Source organism: Anomaloglossus baeobatrachus, chromosome 3, assembly GCF_048569485.1.
Source record: "Anomaloglossus baeobatrachus isolate aAnoBae1 chromosome 3, aAnoBae1.hap1, whole genome shotgun sequence".
Taxonomy (NCBI): Eukaryota; Metazoa; Chordata; class Amphibia; order Anura; family Aromobatidae; genus Anomaloglossus; species Anomaloglossus baeobatrachus.
Window position 1 is genome coordinate 611,659,462 of NC_134355.1, and position 21,661 is coordinate 611,681,122.

Sequence of the window (21,661 nt, forward strand, 5' to 3'; positions counted from 1 at the left end):
GGGTCATTGTCCATCTGTACTATGAAGCGCCGTCCGATCAACTTTGCGGCATTTGGCTGAATCTGGGCTGAAAGTATATCCCTGTACACTTCAGAATTCATCCGGCTACTCTTGTCTGCTGTTATGTCATCAATAAACACAAGTGACCCAGTGCCATTGAAAGCCATGCATGCCCATGCCATCACGTTGCCTCCACCATGTTTTATAGAGGATGTGGTGTGCCTTGGATCATGTGCTGTTCCCTTTCTTCTCCAAACTTTTTTCTTCCCATCATTCTGGTACAGGTTGATCTTTGTCTCATCTGTCCATAGAATACTTTTCCAGAACTGAGCTGGCTTCATGAGGTGTTTTTCAGCAAATTTAACTCTGGCCTGTCTATTTTTGGAATTGATGAATGGTTTGCATCTAGATGTGAACCCTTTGTATTTACTTTCATGGAGTCTTCTCTTTACTGTTGACTTAGAGACAGAGACACCTACTTCCCTGAGAGTGTTCTGGACTTCAGTTGATGTTGTGAACGGGTTCTTCTTCACCAAAGAAAGTATGCAGCGATCATCCACCACTGTTGTCATCCGTGGACGCCCAGGCCTTTTTGAGTTCCCAAGCTCACCAGTCAATTCCTTTTTTCTCAGAATGTACCCGACTGTTGATTTTGCTACTCCAAGCATGTCTGCTATCTCTCTGATGGATTTTTTCTTTTTTTTCAGCCTCAGGATGTTCTGCTTCACCTCAATTGAGAGTTCCTTAGACCGCATGTTGTCTGGTCACAGCAACAGCTTCCAAATGCAAAACCACACACCTGTAATCAACCCCAGACCTTTTAACTACTTCATTGATTACAGGTTAACGAGGGAGACGCCTTCAGAGTTAATTGCAACCCTTAGAGTCCCTTGTCCAATTACTTTTGGTCCCTTGAAAAAGAGGAGGCTATGCATTACAGAGCTATGATTCCTAAACCCTTTCTCCGATTTGGATGTGAAAACTCTCATATTGCAGCTGGGAGTGTGCACTTTCAGCCCATATTATATATATAATTGTATTTCTGAACATGTTTTTGTAAACAGCTAAAATAACAAAACTTGTGTCACTGTCCAAATATTTCTGGACCTAACTGTATTTGTGCTTCTTTAAATAGTTGTCACTTCTGCATGTTAGCTTTGCCCTGGACACTTTGTGGCTCTTGAAAAATTATTCCCTTATGTGTACAGTGCATCATATTTATATGACCCTCTTTTCTGCCTGCCAAAAATTGGATATCAATCTCACCATTGAAAGCAATAATACTGTGGCCACCCAAGTTTACTTCTTCTATTTTCAGATGTAAATCAAGGCAATGGAGGTGCTCATATTGTAGGGGCAGTGCAGTGCTATTTCCTGATGACTGACCAATCAGAAAAATTACTTTACGCCATGTACAAGATAATCAAAGATGGTTGCCATCACATTGCACAAATTATTGACTTGCCAGTGCACTTTACACATGACATTTATTAAAAATAAATGTAGAATGCAGCATTTACACAAGTCTAATATTACACTGTTTAATTAGTAGTTAACTTTTTTCATGTCACAAATGGAAAAAACTGGAATACCACTAATCTAGTATGCTAAAATGATAATAATTATCTCTTTGCTTTTGCACTCTGAACACATCAAATAGAGATAAAAGTCTGAATTATTACAGACATGAAGTACTGAACATTTCTAGAGCTAAAATATTATGTATTTCATAGAATGTGTTTTGCATGTCACAGATGAAAAAATGGGAAGCTGAAAATTCAGAATACCAAAATAGTATAAGGGTATGTGCGCACGTTGCTTTTTACCTGCTTTTTACCTGCTTTTTTGCTGCTTTTTCTTCTGCGCTGTTTAATGCCAAAATGGATGTGTTCTTCTATTCAAGCAAAGTCTATGGGAATTTGGGTTTCTTGTTCACACTATGTTGTTCAAAATGCTGCCTTTTTGTGGCAGAACTTTGGTCAAAAACTCAGCTTTGCAGTGCAAAACCCAAATGGCAAAAACAATTGACATGTTGCTTCTTTGAAAAGCTGAATTTTTGACCAAAGTTCTGCCACAAAAAGGCAGCATTTTGAACAACATAGTGTGAACAAGAAACCCAAATTCCCATAGACTTTGCTTGAATAGAAGAACACATCCATTTTGGCATTAAACAGCGCAGAAGAAAAAGCAGCAAAAAAGCAGGTAAAAAGCAGGTAAAAAGCAACGTGCGCACATACCCTGAAAGTAATATTTTAGGGAAGGGAAACAGAAAATGAAATATAAACTCAATTTTAGACATTTTAATGGATACAGATCATGTATGCTTATGGTCGGGCTTTCTTCTGGTTGGAATTAGTACCAATAAGGAAAGTGGTATGGAACTCTATACATACGAAACATATACATCTGCACACTAAAATGCTAACAATGAAAAAGTGAACTTTGGCAATACTGCTATAAGAATATTTGAAAAAAAGAGATGTATAGCTTATGTATTGGCCAACATACTGGCCAATACATACCTACCTCTAATTTTTTTACCCAAAAAGTGGCATTTCAAGTTAGGTTCCCGATATACAGAGATTACCTTGCCATTGGTTATCGGGCTCACATGCATTGGCCAAAACATAAGCTAAACATCTTTTTTTTTTTTTTTTTTCAAATATTCCTATAGCAGTAATGCCAGAGTTCACTTTTTCATTGTTAGCAGTTTAATATGCAGCTGTATATGTTGCATAGTTATTATAATATGTTTTTCAGCTAGCACCTGTTCACAACTATTGGATGTATGGGTCAGTCTTTTTATATAATTCTGGAACTCTATACAGACACAGTGAGGCATCATTACCTTCAGGAAAGTTATACTTACCGACCTTCCCCGTTGCTGTAACACTGCTTCCGGGCCTGATCATTAGCTCTCATTCATATGCACTGCTTCCACTGCAGACTGTCAGTCCCGGTGTCTGTGATTGGTTGCAGTCAGATCATGCCTCCACTCTCTGTGACAGCATCTGTAATTGATTGGAGTCACACACGCTGTCTCTGTCCCTATAGGGGCGTAAAAATTAATTAATAAATAAAATGGCATAAGGTCCTCCATATATTGATACTCAGTGCAGATAAAGCAGAAAGCTATAGGCTGCAGTTCACAGCTATGCATGCGCGTTACCTTGACTGTGTATTGAAATACAAGGAAGCCCATGTGGCTTTTTTAAAATGATTTAAGTAAATCATTTTTAAAAACCAAAGTGCAGTTCTACCTAATTTTGATACCTAGGTAAGATAAAGCCAACAGCTGGGGGCTGGTTTTCCCAATAATTATATGCATCCTCAGCCTAAAAATAGCAGCCCACAACTGCCCCGGATTTGTCACATCCATTAGATGCGACAATTCCAGCGTATTACCCAGCTCATCCCGATTTCCCTGGTGCGGTGGCAATAAGGGGTAATTGACAGCTGTGATTTGTCAAAAAGATATGAGACCCCCACATTATTAAGTCTGTAAGTTAAAAAAATAAACACAAAACAGAGAAAAATCCTTTATTTAAAAAAAAAAAAAAAAAAAAAGTCTCCTGGCAGAAAAAAGCACTGAAATGGTGTCAAAACCCTGTGGTTTTCTGCCAGGAAATGCAGATTTGGTGATGGAGTTTATACACCAAATTCTTGCACTAAATCTGCATTTCCTGGCAAAAAAAATAAAAAAATGCATCAAAACGTTTTGTCAAATCGTACCAAAAAAAAATCCTGAATTATGCAACGGAAATAATAAAACAAATATTAAACTCAAGTAAATGCAAAACACATTTATGATGTTATCAAAATTGCTTGATAGTGTTGTACAGATATTGTTAGACAGTTTTATGTGAATTCTCCAACTTTAAAGAAGGCCATAGTATCCTCTATAGTACAAAGGAGACTTTGTAGTCCAGTAACAACAAATATAGAAATGATTTAGCTTTTGTGCCAATATTCCCTAAGGGTGTTGTGTCCTGTGTGAAGAGTAAGGCTTATCAATGGCTGAGCAAAGCCTTAGGGTCTACATCTGTGCAAGGAGAAAAACGTTAGGAAATATACAAAAATCAGTATTTTAAAACCCCACTTGACAGGTAAATAGGATAATATGTGTGGTACTTTAGTTAATTTAGTAGCATTCATTGTATTTTCTGCAGGAATCATTACCATGTTTCTCCAAAAATAAGATACTGTCTTATACTTTTTTTTGCCCTCAAAAAGTGCTAGGTCTTATTTTCGGAGTAGGACTTATTCTTGGAGAAACATGGTTGGGAGTAAGTTTACCACCCCTCCAAAAAAAACAGCCCCCCCCCTTCCCAAGAGACTCATTCTTACCTGACCCCGGATGTCTGTGTGGCTCCCAAATCCTCCCTGTGATCTCCGGCGGGTGCTCCCAGCAGGTATGCTGCCCGCCATCCTCCCCTCCTTCTGGCTGACACACTCACACATCAGATCACACACTCACTAGTCACTCACCACACTCACACATCAGATCGCACGCTCATCACACACTCACTAGTCACTCACCACATCCAGCGGTACATAATGCCTCCTGCCATAGGGAAAGATGGGTTGCAGTGCACTGGAATGTATGGAGGACTTGGCAGTGGAAGCATTCCATTTTCAGGTCTTTGCACTCCACCACACTGTGTTCCAGGATCCTGCCAGACAGAAGAAATCGGTATCTCTGGATGTGCTGAGTGTGTGAGATCTGATGTGTGCGGGTGTGAGATCGGATGTGTGTGGGTGTGTAATCACTGCACAGCCTCCCGCTTGGCGTCTGGTGAGTGTGATTGCTGGTTGTCCGCTGTCTATAATGAAGTGTCCTGCAGTATCTAACTTTTTTAGCTGCACGGACACTTCATTATTGAACCGCAACTAGAGCTTATTTTCGGGATAGGGCTTATATTTAAGCCTTGCTCTGAAAATGCTGAAAATTCCTGGTAGGTCTTATTTTTGGGGGAGGTCTTATTTTTGAAAAAAAAACAACAAAAAAAGGTACATGTAAGATACAATTTATTACCTCCTTGCTATTTTATTTTATTAGCTCTTACCTATCAACTCTTCTTTTAGTGAACAGGTTTTTATACGGAATATGGTTTAATTACTCATGTGTAAGAAATAAATGGTTTTTGAAAGGTGAATATTTTACCCCAAATATGAAAATATTACCTTTTTTGTCAAACTGTTATTTTTAGAATTTGCCATTAAATCTTTTCTTCTTGTTGTTCACCATACTTGCCGAAATATCCATGAGGCTAATGAGAAATAAGAAGATCTACCGGACTCTCAAAACTGTTAACAAATCTTCCTGCTACATGGCTAAGTCTCCCAAATCGTCCTTTGTGTTACGAGATAATCCAATATCAGTTGAAGCCCCAGAAAGCTAATGAAAAATTGGGGGGGTCTTGTGGCAGGGCATGAGAAGGTCATAGGTTAGACGTTGGGAGTCTCAAAAAATAGAAGAACTTTATAGATGGCACTCACTACAGCGTGTTCAAGTTACTTGACTTTATTGTGTTCAGTCGTTGGGAATGGTCACAGGAAAGAGATAGATTTGACAAATATGTTCTTCACTATGATATAACAAATAAGAAGAGGAACTCCGGATCACCATTAAATTTCTTTTCAGTTCGAAGCACAGATAATGTATCCTCCCAACATGGAAACAAAATGTAGAAGAAGAGAAAAATTCTAGCACCACGGACTTACAAATTTCTTTATTTGCTTAAGTATGAAACATAGGACAAAAAGTTAAAACTTCATGTTAGTAGAAAAATAAAAAGCATCTACGCATTTCAGGTCACAGCATACACAATCACGATGCTCAGCTATAGTAACATATTATTAGTTTCCTGTTCAGGTGTGTCCAACTGCTACATAATTAATCAATGCAAACCTGTAGCTTATACAAAAATATAACATACACTGAGAAGCAAAAGGGTAACAGTGTTTTGAACCTTTGACCTTCTGGCTCCGTTTACCTCCATCCACTACAGCTTTAAACATGACACTTGACGCTTGACAAAGAACGCAGGCAGCGTTAGAAACGCATAGCCTTACGCCGCATATGAGCTCCCTATTTTTGTCATCATATTAATTTTACGTCCTTTAATAAAATTTTGCATCAGTTTTACTACTACTCCGGAAGCTGGATTTTTTCTTTCTTCTATTAAACATGACACTACCTTCATGTTATAGAACATCATATTAGCTATCTCATAGATAAATTTGATTTCTGACTATTTAGCATATGATTAGTTCTGCAGATTTTTGTCATGTTACTGCATTGTTACTGTTTTGCTCTTGGTGGTGGAAAAATATTTTTCTTCCTCTATGCTCCAAATTATAACCTGTTCTCACATTCCCTAATAGCTCAGTGTGTTATAAATTTGATTCCCAAGCAAATGGTCACTGGTTCAAATTGACGAGCCATTAATAATATTTCCCAAGAAAAGAGAAACAGCATCATCCAGCTCATCAATAGTCATCTCTTGGCCCAAAAAAATTGCAAAACTGCATCATGTGAGTTCCATAACAGTTGGAGGAATGTGAAAATAACTCCATCCATCCATTTAAAAGCCAAGGTGTGCACATCCAGGTAAGATATCGGAGTCAACAAGTTGGCTCATCACAAGGTCTATCAGTTCTGGTGCGACAAACATGATGGTGGAGGAGGGTCATATGCTTCGTAGCAGTGAGATCACAGAATTCCATGCAAGCACTGTGCAATGCTCATTGAAAAAGTCTGGAATTGTGACCTGAAAAAAGGTAAAGAAGCCTTGACTTCAATATCATCATAAGAAGTGTTGGCTTAAGATTTAAAAAAAATGTATGAAAAGTGGACAGTAGAAGATTTGAACTGGGTGATTTGGAGCAATGAGATAAAATTCAAAATACTAGCATCTTATTAGTACAAATGGGTCTGGAAGAAACAAGAAAAAAAGGGGCTTATGGATTGAGAAATTGAAGGAAATGTTAGGTTTGGTGGAGGAAGCCTGATAATACAGGATTGTTTCACCGTAAAAGGCGTTGGATACTTGACCAGGATCAATGGTCCTCTAAAAGCTGAGGTACACTGGAGATCAAAATTAGAGAACAATGTATGATCACTTGTTTTTTTCAGAAATTATGTAATCTACATTGATCAATAATTGTAGGGGTTTTTTTGTAAGGGGTACACCATGCAACTAGAACAGTGTTTTAAAAAAGATCCAAAGTTTACCAACATTAAACTTTTTTTTTTTTTGCTCAAACTGGGATGATCATAATTAGAGAACAGCAATGACTGTAGCAGTAGAGAAAGTTTATAAGTAAATTTTCTGAAGGTAACAGCAGTCACCAATCAGTAGGACGTGTACAGGCGTTTGCTTTGAATGACTTCAGCACATCTATGGCCACAGGACATCACTAGTCTCTCACACTGCTCTGGTGGGATTTTGGTCCACTCTTCTTCCAGTCTCTTCCACAGTTCTTTGACTGTTGTGAGTTTCTTGGCCATAACTTTGTCCGGTTTTCTATTGGATTTAGATCAGGACTCTGGGCGGCCATTTCATTATTTCATTATTTTCTTTTTCAAGGAACTGCTTTATTCATTTTTCTGTGTGACAGGGGGCATTGTCCAGCATGAAAATTGCTGACTGATTGGGTGATGAATGCAAGTAAAGAACCACGTGTTGCTTAAGAAGCTTCTGATATACACTTGCATTCATTCTGCCATGTAGCTGTATGAGAGGTCCAACTCCTGCTGCAGTAAACATTCCCTAAACCATTACACTTCCTCCACCTCCTTTCACTGACTTCTTAACACACTTCAGTTTCAGGCTTTCCCCAGTTTGTGGACGAACATAATGTTTCCCACCAGACCCAAATAAATTAAACTTGCTTTCATCATTGAAATGAACGGTGGACCACTTCTCCTCTGTCCACACTACATGCTCCTCATCAAAAGTGAGTCTAGCCTTTTGATTCTTTCTGCTAATTGAGAGGTTTGGTCAATGCAGAGTGGGCTTTCAGTCCAAATGCTCTTAAACATTGTGACACTGTATGACGAGACAGACCCTTACCCTATTCAGTGCTGAACTGCCGAGCAATTCCAGCTGCAGTGTTGAAACAGTTACTCATGGAGATTCTTCACATTATCTTGTCCTCTCTTGCATTTGTCTTTCAAGGGTGACCAGCCTTCTTGGGGGACTTGAAAGAGTTTGTGATGTTGTAAAGATGCAATATTCTCAAAATGACAGACTTGGAATGATCAACTTCTCTTGCTATGGCTGATGGGGTCACAACCTTTGGCCTTCATCTGGACAACCTGCTGCCAGAGGGTTTCTGTCACTTTGGAACAGCACACCATTTTTGAAAAGTCAGTGCAAACTGGAAAGTTAGGCTGCCAGTTACAAAGGGTTTGTCAAATAATTAGAGAAATTAGCACCAGGTGCCAGATTAACAAAAATGATTTGCAGGTATCTAAAAGTCTTCTCTAATTTTTCATTTATCTCGTTAAAAATTTTATTATGTGCTTTACAATAAATTCGGTTTATGATAAAAGCTTAAAATACTGCGAGTTTACTCATATTAGGATGTAATCACTAGAGTTGAGCGCGGTTCGAGGTTCGAGGTTCTCCAGTTCTAGGCTCAAGTGATTTTGGGGCCTGTTCTAGATCGAACTAGAACTCGAGCTTTTTGCAAAAGCTTGATAGTTCTAGAAACGTTCGAGAACGGTCCTAGCAGCAAAAAAACAGCTAATTCCTAGCTGGCTTTCCGCTGTAATAGTGTAAGTCACTCTGTGACTCACACTATTATGACATTTCAGTGTATAGTGTGCGTGTCTTGTCTTCCTTCCCTAAGCGCGGGCGTGTAGTGGGGAGGGCCATTATGTCAGCCAATCCCAGACACACACACAGCTAAGTGGACTTTTAGCCAGAGAAGCAACGGCATGTGTGATAGGATGTCCATGTCACATGTCCCTGCATTATAAAACCGGACATTTTCCTCCAGGACGCCATTATCTCTTCTGCGTCCTTGGTGTCAGACATCACTGTCGCAGCTCCGTCCTAAATCCTATCGCCGATACAGCTGTATGCGCTCCATCCACAGCGCTGGACAGCTTAGGGAGAGCACTTTCTATCAGTCCTTTTAAGGGCTCGTACCGGCAGGGTCAGAGCCATAGGTGACAGGTCCTGAAAACAGAGACAGCGTCTGTGTAGCTAAGGTCAGGGATTTCGTGGCTGCATTTCCCCATTAGGAGGGAATAGAAAGGCAGGCTTCCATTCCTCTACCCAGACCCCCCCAAAACTGGCACTCCTGGCACTGTACCCTCCTGTCCTCTGCACACTCCAACTCATTATAACTAAGCCATTATACTAGCAAACACTCAGTGTACCTAGTGGCATCCTAAACGTGGCTATTGGACTTTTGTCTAGTCCCACTAGTGCAAAGATATTTGCAGCACGTCTGCCTGCATTGCACACTCAAACTCATTGTTACTAAGCCATTATACTAGCAAACACTCAGTGTACCTAGTGGCATCCTAAACGTGGCTATTGGACTTTGCTATAGTCCCACTAGTGCAAAGATATTTGCAGCACCTCTGCCTGCATTGCACACTCCAACTCATTGGTACTAAGCCATTATACTAGCAAACACTCAGTGTACCTAGTGGCATCCTAAACGTGGCTATTGGACTTTGCTATAGTCCCACTAGTGCAAAGATATTTGCAGCACGTCTGCCTGCATTGCACACTCCAACTCATTATAACTAAGCCATTATACTAGCAAACACTCAGTGTACCTAGTGGCATCCTAAACGTGGCTATTGGACTTTGCTATAGTCCCACTAGTGCAAAGATATTTGCAGCACGTCTGCCTGCATTGCACACTCCAACTCATTGTTACTAAGCCATTATACTAGCAAACACTCAGTGTACCTAGTGGCATTCTAAACGTGGCTATTGGACTTTTGTCTAGTCCCACTAGTGCAAAGATATTTGCAGCACGTCTGCCTGCATTGCACACTCCAACTCATTGTTACTAAGCCATTATACTAGCAAACACTCAGTGTACCTAGTGGCATCCTAAACGTGGCTATTGGACTTTGCTATAGTCCCACTAGTACAAAGATATTTGCAGCACGTCTGCCTGCATTGCACACTCAAACTCATTATAACTAAGCCATTATACTAGCAAACACTCAGTGTACCTAGTGGCATCCTAAACGTGGCTATTGGACTTTGCTATAGTCCCACTAGTGCAAAGATATTTGCAGCACCTCTGCCTGCATTGCACACTCCAACTCATTATAACTAAGCCATTATACTAGCAAACACTCAGTGTATCTAGTGGCATCCTAAACGTGGCTATTGGACTTTGCTATAGTCCCACTAGTGCAAAGATATTTGCAGCACCTCTGCCTGCATTGCACACTCAAACTCATTGTTACTAAGCCATTATACTAGCAAACACTCAGTGTACCTAGTGGCATCCTAAACGTGGCTATTGGACTTTTGTCTAGTCCCACTAGTGCAAAGATATTTGCAGCACGTCTGCCTGCATTGCACACTCCAACTCATTGTTACTAAGCCATTATAATAGCAATCACTCAGTGTACCTAGTGGCATCCTAAACGTGGCTATTGGACTTTGCTATAGTCCCACTAGTGCAAAGATATTTGCAGCACCTCTGCCTGCATTGCACACTCCAACTCATTATAACTAAGCCATTATACTAGCAAACACTCAGTGTACCTAGTGGCATCCTAAACGTGGCTATTGGACTTTGCTATAGTCCCACTAGTGAAAAGATATTTGCAGCACGTCTGCCTGCATTGCACACTCCAACTCATTGTTACTAAGCCATTATACTAGCAAACACTCAGTGTATCTAGTGGCATTCTAAACGTGGCTATTGGACTTTTGTCTAGTCCCACTAGTGCAAAGATATTTGCAGCACGTCTGCCTGCATTGCACACTCAAACTCATTGTTACTAAGCCATTATACTAGCAAACACTCAGTGTACCTAGTGGCATTCTAAACGTGGCTATTGGACTTTTGTCTAGTCCCACTAGTGCAAAGATATTTGCAGCACGTCTGCCTGCATTACACACTCCAACTCATTGTTACTAAGCCATTATACTAGCAAACACTCAGTGTACCTAGTGGCATCCTAAACGTGGCTATTGGATTTTGCTATAGTCCCACTAGTGCAAAGATATTTGCAGCACGTCTGCCTGCATTGCACACTCCAACTCATTATAACTAAGCCATTATACTAGCAAACACTCAGTGTACCTAGTGGCATACAAGAAGTGGCTGTTGTACTCCATTAGTGCCCCACTGGTGCAAATCTATGTGCAGCACCTCTGCATGACACCCTCCTGCTCTGTTTTTAATAAGCTATAATGATAGCAAAAAATACTGCCAGTTAGTGGCATCATAGAACTGGCTGTTGTATTCCATTAGTGCCCCACTGGCGCCAAGCTATTTCTAGCACCTCTGCATGACACCTTCCTGCTCTTTTTTTAATAAGCTATAATGATAGCAAAAAATACTGCCATTTAGTGGCATCATAGAACTGGCTGTTGTATTCCATTAGTGCCCCACTGGTGCCAAGCTATTTCTAGCACCTCTACATGACACCCTCCTGCTCTTTTTTTAATAAGCTATAATGATAGCAAAAAATACTGCCATTTAGTGGCATCATAGAACTGGCTGTTGTATTCCATTAGTGCCCCACTGGTGTCAAGCTATTTCTAGCACCTCTGCATGACACCCTCCTGCTCTGTTTTTAATAAGCTATAATGATAGCAAAAAATACTGCCATTTAGTGGCATCATAGAACTGGCTGTTGTATTCTATTAGTGCCCCACTGGTGCCAAGCTATTTCTAGCACCTCTGCATGACACCCTCCTGCTCTGTTTTTAATAAGCTATAATGATAGCAAAAAATACTGCCATTTAGTGGCATCATAGAACTGGCTGTTGTATTCCATTAGTGCCCCACTGGTGCCAAGCTATTTCTAGCACCTCTGCATGATACCCTCCTGCTCTGTTTTTAATAAGCTATAATGATAGCAAAAAATACTGCCATTTAGTGGCATCATAGAACTGGCTGTTGTATTCCATTAGTGCCCCACTGGTGCCAAGCTATTTCTAGCACCTCTGCATGACACCCTCCTGCTCTGTTTTTAATAAGCTATAATGATAGCAAAAAATACTGCCAGTTAGTGGCATCATAGAACTGGCTGTTGTATTCCATTAGTGCCCCACTGGTGCCAAGCTATTTCTAGCACCTCTGCATGACACCTTCCTGCTCTTTTTTTAATAAGCTATAATGATAGCAAAAAATACTGCCATTTAGTGGCATCATAGAACTGGCTGTTGTATTCCATTAGTGCCCCACTGGTGCCAAGCTATTTCTAGCACCTCTGCATGACACCCTCCTGCTCTTTTTTTAATAAGCTATAATGATAGCAAAAAATACTGCCATTTAGTGGCATCATAGAACTGGCTGTTGTATTCCATTAGTGCCCCACTGGTGTCAAGCTATTTCTAGCACCTCTGCATGACACCCTCCTGCTCTGTTTTTAATAAGCTATAATGATAGCAAAAAATACTGCCATTTAGTGGCATCATAGAACTGGCTGTTGTATTCTATTAGTGCCCCACTGGTGCCAAGCTATTTCTAGCACCTCTGCATGACACCCTCCTGCTCTGTTTTTAATAAGCTATAATGATAGCAAAAAATACTGCCATTTAGTGGCATCATAGAACTGGCTGTTGTATTCCATTAGTGCCCCACTGGTGCCAAGCTATTTCTAGCACCTCTGCATGACACCCTCCTGCTCTGTTTTTAATAAGCTATAATGATAGCAAAAAATACTGCCATTTAGTGGCATCATAGAACTGGCTGTTGTATTCCATTAGTGCCCCACTGGTGCCAAGCTATTTCTAGCACCTCTGCATGACACCCTCCTGCTCTGTTTTTAATAAGCTATAATGATAGCAAAAAATACTGCCATTTAGTGGCATCATAGAACTGGCTGTTGTATTCCATTAGTGCCCCACTGGTGCCAAGCTATTTCTAGCACCTCTGCATGACACCCTCCTGCACATTTAGCTATGCTAATTTTATAGCAAACTCAGGGAATTCCTTGCTGCATTTGATCATTAGGAGGGATAGAAAGTGAGGCTTCTTTTACTGTCCTGGTACCCACAGAACACGGCCACTGTACCCATCTGTCCACTTTTGTCACGCTATTTAATTTGCACAAAGAGCTGACTCTTTTTCTGCCTTCCTAAAATTGTCTGGAATACTAAGTTAGTGTTCCTTTGCTGCCAAGCAAGGTACAACACATGTGCATTCTACACTCCTTTCCATTTCTGGAATGCAATTATTAACTGCAGGTAGTCCAGGCAATCTGTGACGAAGGTGCAGGCGTGGATATAATGTAGCCTGTATCCAATGATGGTTCTCTCGATGTCTGACAGCTCAACAATACGTTCTGTTTCCACTTCCAACACAAGTGATGACCTGCCAATCACACTCCCTGTTGCGGGTTAAGGAGTGGAAGTTCAGTGTGAAAAACCATGTGTGACTGCTGTCCCCACAGTCACAGAGGATGAAGAGCACGCAGATGCACTTGATGGGGCAGGCGGTGGTTGCACAGGCACGCTAGGCCGCATTGTAGCACAGTGAAATTCACATTGCGACTTATGCTTCATTTTAAGTCGTGTACAGGGTGGGCTCCCCAGTATGCAGCAAAACCAGGCAAAAGGAAAAGGACTCTAGGCAGTTGGGTTGATAAATGATTGTTTAACTTTACCAAAACAAACAATAAGAACCATGCATACAATTAAAATAATTGAACAATCTATTCTGTTGCCTACTACCTGCTAATCCCTCTGTGTAGCAGTAATTGTGTGTTTGTGCGTGTGTGTGTGTGTGTGTGTGTGTGCGAACACGACTTACCAGTGGCGCATCCCAAGAGCTTACAAGTTATCTACCTAAACATAGACAAAACACATGACCCCCCCTGAATACCCTTGTTAGCTGAAGCCTCACAGATAATGCAGATGATAACAGTGTGAATGCAAACCACACAGCTCTGCAACACAGTCATGGAAATCTTGAAAAGCAACAGTCAATGCAAACATGTGTTGCTGTCCCTCTATGATTTAAACTGTATGTGACAATTTGACAGTGCAGAGGCAGCAAGTTTTATTGTCTATAAATAGTCGGCCTACCCAGAACAGATATGTGTTTTGCTAATAAAACAAAGTGTTGCGTGCCCGCATTATTGTCTGGGCACAGCCTACCGTACCCGGGTACTGTGATGTCCAGTTGCCAGAAATACAGACTTTACGCTCCTCTCACGGTAAACAGTATAGACAGCACCGTAAGAATGTTGGTCTGTGGCACAGGATGCTGCTCACTGACGTTACAGTGCTCATCATCAAAGTACAACACAACTCCCCTCACAATTGAACGAAGTGTTTCCGCGGTGGCTCCTTGCTGTAACACACACCTTTAGCTTTTCCTTCTGTTCATAGACAGCATCTCCAAGTCCACACCCGAAGAGCAATTTTATATTGCTATAGTGACCAAAGGCAGATCCAAAAAAACAGCAGCCCCTTGTGTGTAGTCTGCAACAATGCATGCAATGAACGGCAAATAAGCATATTGCGTTGACAGTTGCTAAAGCTGAGCAATACACCTTCACGCTGTCAATTCATATCCATGTGATACTTCATGGAGGAAGTACTCAAAAGTGTGAGTTTTTGCCTTCTACTTACAGATTGTTGACAAATCTTACAGATTACATGACTTTGGTGATCCTTTGCGATGTCCAAAAATTCACAGGCTAGGAAAGGCTTACAGCCCATGCGACCTGCATAGCCAACACGACATCTGCTCAGAGTCAAAGTTGTGGTCCAGGATTCAGTTGTTGACGTGCTTCCAGTACTTTGTCTCTGGCCAGGAAGACGCAACGTAACCTCGTCGTCAGTAGCATCCTCCTCCACCTCCTCTGCTGACCTCATCGACTGGCTGACTTTGGTTTGACAGTAAGTGTTGTCTCCAACCTCATCAATAACCCTGTGTGTTTTCATTCCCCTCGTCCTGAGTCCTCCGAGAAAACCTCTTCCTGCCTTGACCGAATAGTAAAGTTGTCCTTCCAATCAGGTATCTGTGCTCCTCATCATGTTCCCCATTGTCTCCACCAGGAGGATTTAATTTTTGGAAATGAGGGTGTAGATTAGGCACAGCACCTTCTTCATCGGGGCCTGGATCCCAGTCACAAAGCTTCAGGCTATCTGCGCAGATCATTTCCCCTGTCCCCTGTCCCCTGGAACTCGCTACCTCAACACGTTAGATTATATGCTACACACGCAAGCTTCAAACTGAATCTGAAAACTCATCTGTTCAGAAATGACTATAACCTTCAATGACACCACCACCATACGTACTTGACGCTCAACCTAAACAACTCCTACTGTCTCCTCCCAAAAATCCTTTAGAATGTAATCCCGCAAGGGCAGGGCCCTCTTCCCTCTGTACCAGTCTGTCTATAGTTACTTGTATATGTATTCTGTATGTAACCCCCTTCTCATGTACAGCACCATGGAATCAATGGTGCTCTATAAATCAATAATAATAAAAATAATAATAACTTCCTTGTCTGTACTCATTGCAGCTTTGGAGCAGACCTCTGATTCCCAGGCTATAGTGCGACTGAACAGCTATGCAAACTCAACCATCTCTGTCACCCCATACTCAGCAGGGCTGGTGGAAACTTGAGAGCTGTTAGGAAGCAAGTGCGATTGGATTGACACCACAGAGGAATGGAGTATTTGGGATCTTGAAATTGGGGTGGAGGAGAGGCCGCTTTATGGAGCAATTCAGATCCATTGAAGCAGCTGCTGATTTGGCCTCATCTACATTTGTTAGCGATGGTCGTGTCCATGAAAAAAGGGATCATATCAGATTATCCATGGGAAGAAGTACACCTGTTCTTTTTGATGTTATTTGTTGTTACAAAACGGTGACGCCTTAAACACAAGCAGCCTGCTGCGGTTTCAGTTGCGCCCAGGCATCAGCTGCCATTTAGGCCTGTGCCTCGGGTTGTCCAGCTGACTGCTTTCTCCTCCATGTCTAAGTGTGGAGAGGTAGCTAGTGCGCATGCGTGTGCCGATTTGCCCCAGCCGCAGCCTAACTCCAGTGTTTCGCCTAGTGAGTATGCTCAGCCTGACTGTGCCATTCCTGAGGCTAAAGCCTGCTTTACATGGTACGATCGATTGTGCGATTTCACAATCGATCGTACCCGCCCCCGTCCTTTCTGCGTCACGGGCAAATCGTTGCCCGTGTCGCACAAAGTCAGTAACCCCCGTCACACATACTTACCTCTCGTGCGACCTCGCTGTGGGCGGCGAACGTCCACTTCCTGAAGTGGGAGGGACGTTCGGCGTCACAGCGACGTCACACGGCCGCCGGCCAATAGAAGCGGAGGGGCGGAGATGAGCAGGATGTAAACATCCCGCCCACCTCCTTCCTTCCACATAGAGCCGGCGGCGGCCGCGGGAGGCAGGTGAGCTGGTCATCGTTCCCGTGGTGTCACACGGAGCGGCGTGTGCTACCACAGAAACGATGATCAACCAAATTAAACGATATTATGGAACCTAACGAGCAGTACCCGACTCACGATTTGTGAGCGATACTGCGTCGCTAGGAGGTGTCACACAGGCCGGCATCGCCAGCGATGCCGGATGTGCGTCACAAAAACCGTGACCCCGACGATCTATCGCACGATAGATTGTCTGGTATAAAGCAGCCTTCAGTCTTCATTTCGGGCTACAGCGCATGCTCCCACACTTAGTGCGAAAAGCCTCTTTGCACAGGTACTTGCACTCCGTGCCGGGTCTAAGTCCTGTGTTGTGCATAGACACCATGCTAAAGCTGATAGTCTTTTTTCAGAGACTGTATTTCATGCAACTGACCATGGTCAGGCACTTACTGCATCAGAAACTAGGTCCGGTAATGAACTCTTTGACCCTGCCCCTGATGTGGGGGGCCCATTTAGACCACAGGGCATCAGGTGTCCTGACGATGTGGCCAGGCCACTCCCAAATGGCTTGCAGAGGCCCACCCCTATGACTTGTCACCTCATTATTGATGGTCAGACGATGACTGGTGAGGTGTTTGGGTCATGACAGCCATGAGGTCATCATTGAAGTTGCGGTTCCAAATAGGACGCTAGTTATGCCACTCATGACGTATCACTCTGCTTTTGTCTCCAGGAGGTGCATTGTGGTCCACCCTGGTTTGTGGCGGACCCAGGTTATAAAAGGGGCTGGAGACAACAAGGAGGTGCGCAGTCTTCTATTATGCTCCGAAAGAGCACACCTCCATGTGTTGAACCCATTGCGGCTTTAGGCCAGAGGTAGGCAGGGATAGGGCGTCGATGTAGGCCGCCACCACAGTTGGTAACGCAGAACGGTTAAGACCAGCTCCTGTCCTACAAGTCCTGCTTGTGCAGCCCAGTGGCATTAACAGGCCTGCTGCTGCTGATGCGCCTGCTGTTCACAGGTGTGGCCCCAATGCACACGGTCAGCGTCCTGAATGGGCCCTGTGATGTTAACAGGGAGTTCCTGGGCTGGGTGGGCGTGTGGACCCTGTTACGCTAACAGGGCTCCCAGTCTCAAGATCCGAGTGGCGTCTAACTTGGTTCAGGCTACTATTAGTTTCATAGCCACACAGCTCTGTATCCTCCACCGAACCTTCCAGTTGCCAACCTCTCCTTTTCCATCTGGGAGCACGGTGGACACTGACTGCTGATGGGGATATATACCTTTCTCTTTCTTTTCTTATTAATTTTCGTTATATAGCGGTAACATAGTATATACCACCTTATCCAAATCTGCCAGTCCCACCATAACAGATGGTGTTTCTTCATCAAATGTTACTTTTGCTTAACCACCAAACCCACGGACACAAACTTTTTTCCCCTTTCCAACACACCTGTTCCCCTTTCCACCAGCATCTGTCCTTTTTCAACTCAGTTTGTATATGACCAAAAATGCAACTCTGCAGAGACACCGTACTCAACGCCGTCTCAGCACAGCAGCCAGCCCTCGGTCCCTCAGATGTGGACAAGTAAGACCATTTCCTCCTATCGATGAAAAAGCATTGAGATTCACTCTGTGCACCCTGGTGTTTAGTGGAAAAGCAGATGTAAGATTGTGTAACACCTTCTGCTGATACTCCTGCATACGTGCGTCCCTTTCTATGGCAGGAGTTATTTCGCAAAATTTTGTGTTGTACCAGGGATCTAACAGTGTGGCAACCCAGTAGTCAGCATGACTTGGAATTCGTACAATCCGAGGGTCATGTTGTAGGTAGTGCAGCAAGAAGACGCTCATGTGTCTTGTGCATCCAGGAGGACCAAGTCCTTGGTGTGTTGGTGGCAGAGAGGTGAGAATCGTGCCTCCTTCCTCTGCCCTCTCCCCCCAACCTCGCACAACCGAAATGTGAGCAAGCTCTCACTCATCTGCTGAGTCTTCCATGCCCATCGCAAGTTCGTCCTCCATTTCTTCATGGCTCCTGCACCTTCCTCAACAATTTTTGCTGATACTATGCGCCCTTGTTAATCCCTATCCCCCACCATAACTGCTGCCTAGGTGCCGCTTACCGTATGGACCTTGTAGATCTTATTATCCCTTCTGCATATGACTCCTCCTGTACTTCCTCACCTTCCTCTTGGACCAATACCTGACTCCGAATAATGCTTACAGTGTGCTCCATCATGTAGATGACCAGAATTGTCACGCTGAGAATGGCATTGCCAGTGCTAAACATCTTCGTCGACATTTGGAAACTGTGTAGAAGGGTGCATAGGTCCTTGATCTGACACCACTCCAGCAGCGTGATCTGCACCACCTCTGGATCAAGTTAGCCCAGGGTATACGTCATACCGTATTTCAGCAGGGCTCTGCGGTGCTGCCACACACGCTGCAACATGTGCAGATTCCAATTCCTGCGTGTCGGAACATCGCATTTCCGTCGTTTAACCGCCAGACCCTAAGACTTCCGGAGCGATGACAGTTGTTGAGCTGCTGGGTGTGAAGGATGAAAGTGAGCACACAGCAGCGTGCCCGCTGCACAAGGCCATGTAGGCCGGGATGGTATTTTAAAAATTGCTGGACAACCAGGTTCAACACGTGAGCCATACAAGGCACGTGTGTCACATTTCCCTGAAGAAGGGTCGCAGACTGGTTTGCATCATTGTCGCACCCGACCTTCCCTGACTGCTGGTTGACTGTAGACAACCATTGATGAAACTCGGTCTCACTCTCCAGAGCTAACCGTCCACAATTCCTCAGCGGTGTCTCACATTTCCCCTACATTTCAAAGTAAACATTTGACCGCCTGATGGCCTTGAGCTCTGCTGCCAGTATAGTAAGGTGTGTGGGATTCCTTGGGCGCAGTTACAAGGAAGGGTGGCCTGACCACACAGGGTTTGGGCCGAGGTGGAGGACCCACACGAGGTTGAGGAGGCAGAAGCAGTGGAGGAACTTGTACATACAGAGGAAGGATTGACACACAAGTCGTGGGGACGGCAAGACTTGTACAGCAAACCGTTCTCCATCTCTCACCATAGTTACCCAGTGCCCAGTCAGCAACATGTAACTCCCCTGTCCATGCTTACTGGTCCAAGTATCTGTGTTGAAATGCACCCTGTCACACACAGAGTTTCTCAAGGAATTGGTGAGGTTGTGTGCGACCTACTGTGGTAGCGCGGGCACGCCTTTCTTGGAGAAGGAGTGACGACTGGCCATCGGCTCTTGGGGCACTGCAATGGGCATAAGGTCTCGAAAATCCTCGGTCTCAAAAGGGTGTAAAGGCAGCCTTTCTGTTGCCAACAAGTTGCAGATGATGAAACTCAACCTCTTAGGCATGTCATGCCCTTCGAAAATCATGTAAAACACAGCGAGGGGACTCCAACCACAGTCTCCCTCGTTGCCACTAATTGGGCCACACACACCCCACTTGACTGGCATCAGTTGACCCCCCTTTTGAAAAAGAAAAAGATGCTTTGCATGAAGCACTCTCAAAAATACGCGTGCCTTTCCCGTCCCCTGGCTGACCCAGGGGAAGAAAAGTCCTCTGAGAAACATGACTTGTTCATCTTGGTTCTTTTCGGAAACACAGCGAGGGGACTCCAACCACAGTCTCTCTCGTTGCCACTAATTGGGCCACACACACCCCACTTGACTGGCATCAGTTGACCCCCCTTTTGAAAAATAAAAAGATGCTTTGCATGAAGCACTCTCAAAAATACGCGTGCGTTTCCCGTCCCCTGGCTGACCCAGGGGAAGAAAAGTCCTCTGAGAGCCATGACTTGTTCATCTTGGTTCTTTTAGAAACACAGCGAGGGGACTCCAACCACAGTCTCTCTCGTTGCCACTAATTGGGCCACACACACCCCACTTGACTGGCATCAGTTCACCCAATTTTCAAGATGAAAAAGATGCTTTGCATGAAGCACTCTCAAAAATATGCGTGCCTTTCCCGTCCCCTGGTTGACCCAGGGGAAGAAAAGTCCTCTGAGAGCCATGACTTGTTCATCTTGGTTCTTTTAGAAACACAGCGAGGGGACTCCAACCACAGTCTCCCTCATTGCTACTAATTGGGCCACACACACCCCACTTGACTGGCATCAGTTGACCCAATTTTCAAGATGAAAAAGATGCTTTGCATGAAGCACTCTCAAAAATACGCGTGCCTTTCGCCTCCCCTGGCTGACCCAGGGGAAGAAAAGTCCTCTGAGAGCCATGACTTCTTCATCTTGGTTCTTTTAGAAACACAGCGAGGAGACTCCAACCACAGTCTCTCTCGTTGCCACTAATTGGGCCACACACACCCCACTTGACTGGCATCAGTTCACCCAATTTTCAAGATGAAAAAGATACTTTGCATGAAGCACTCTCAAAAATACGCGTGCCTTTCCCGTCCCCTGGCTGACCCAGGGGAAGAAAAGTCCTCTGAGAGCCATGACTTGTTCATCTTCGTTCTTTTAGAAACACAGCGAGGGGACTCCAACCACAGTCTCTCTCGTTGCCACTAATTGGGCCACACACACCCCACTTGACTGGCATCAGTTGACCCCCCTTTTGAAAAAGAAAAAGATGCTTTGCATGAAGCACTCTCAAAAATACGCGTGCCTTTCCCGTCCCCTGGCTGACCCAGGGGAAGAAAAGTCCTCTGAGAGCCATGTCCACATTGTCAGTGGACAGACACGTGTGCTTATCTGCCAGCAGACCCCCAGCAGCACTGAAGACAGCTTCCGAGAGAACACTGGCTGCAGGACACGACAAGATCCCCAAGGCGTACGTGGCGAGCTCAGGCAATTTATCAAGATTGGAAGCCTAAAATGAGCAGGGCTCAAGTTGCACAGTAATGGAATCGATGTTTCCTTGCATATACTCATATATCTGTGTGTCCGCCTCTTTTTCCTTGTCCAGCTGTTTTGTTTTCGCATGAGTATATGTCCTTGTCACTTTCCCATGTGTTTGTGTTGTGTTGTGAGTTGTTTGTCACCTTTTGGACACCTTTGAGGGTGTTTTCTAGGTGTTTTTATGTGTTTGTGAATGCCTGCCAT